Below are 1,437 nucleotides of genomic sequence, written 5' to 3'. Positions count from 1 at the left end.
CCATCCCCCTTACCCTCCACCTCTGCCTCAGTGAGCGCCAGAAGTTCCCGCTGCATCAGGAGAAGGGGGACATGGTTTGTCAGGTCCCAGGCATGCCACTTCAGAACCATGGCCCCATGCACATAGGCCACCTTGATCTCGACACGGTCACGGCCCAGGGACTGATAGATAGCCTGCAAATTCTGGTCAGGCCAGGTACCCAAGAAGGGAGACAGGGTGCTGGGGAGAGTCATATGTGGAGCAGAGTCAGAGGCCTGGCCTTGCATTGCACATGCTACTCCCACAACACCGTTCTTTCTGTATGGGTCCCAGAGGATGGCCCCAGCCCCCTTCCAACCCCTCTCTAGCTGCCCTCGTAGTGGGAGGCCTGGTCCTCCAGAAAACCTGAATGAGTCTGGTTTTTCCACTTCTCCTCTCCTCTACCTGGCCATGGGCCTGATCTACTCTATCCTCCATGCACACCAGTATCAAGGCTCAGGTTGGAGGCAGATTTGTGAGTGGTCGGCTCAGCACACCCTCGGTTCTTGGCCCCTGTTGGGGTGGTCAGCGGGGAGGGGCAGGCAGAGCAAGTTGGGACCGTCAAAGGGATGGGTGTTTCAGGCACCCACTGAGCCCAGACTGTGCTCTGCCGACCAGAGGGCCCGGGACCCCGTCCACAGCCTTCTTTGACTCATTTGCTTCTTCACATGAAGCCCCCCAGATGAAGCCCACCCACTGGAAATCAAGAGATCGGTGAGATCCCTGGTTTGGCAAATCCCTCCCCAGCCACCACCCCTGTAGTCCCCCACCCTGCTCTGTGGAGGCAGCCAGCCCTGCTTCTGGACCCAAACCCCTGTCCCAGTTTTACTTGATCATTTCATCTGTCCTATGATCCAGCTCTCGGTGGATCCTTTCAAAGCTAGAGGAGGCTACGAAGATGTCACATCTAACAACCATTGGAGATGCGTGCTTAGGGTGTGCAGAGTGCCTATCTGACCCTCTGACTAGAACTGAGACCCAGACACTGTATCTCCTCTCTCCATTCATATTCCTAGGTGCTTAATATACATTCTTGAACGACTACTTCCCAGCCCGCACTTTCCAAATCCTGAGTGGCCCGTGGGCTGGTCTGCCTGCTCCCAGTGTGCCCCTGAGCTGCTCACACAAAGGACAACTACCAGAACCATCTAGATGGAATCTCAGAAGTCCTTTGCACATAGAGAAACTGCCTGCTTTGCATTTCCTTTCGTCAACCCAGAAGGGCCACCGGCCTGTGAGGGTTGCACTTGAGAGCTTCTTGACCGGAGAGAGAGAACTATTAAGCAAGAAGATGCCCAGCACGTCCAGGAGCCCTTTCTACAGAGCCAAGCACCAGAGTAGCCCGTGCCATGTTTCCTCCCATGATTTCCTACAGTAACTGTATGAGGTTCATCATCTTAACCACCCCACTTTTCAGAA

This window comes from Ursus americanus, unplaced genomic scaffold, assembly GCF_024610735.1.
Source record: "Ursus americanus isolate L20-20 unplaced genomic scaffold, mUrsAme1.1.p SCAF_65, whole genome shotgun sequence".
NCBI lineage: Eukaryota > Metazoa > Chordata > Mammalia > Carnivora > Ursidae > Ursus > Ursus americanus.
Note: the sequence above shows the minus strand (reverse complement) of the source record.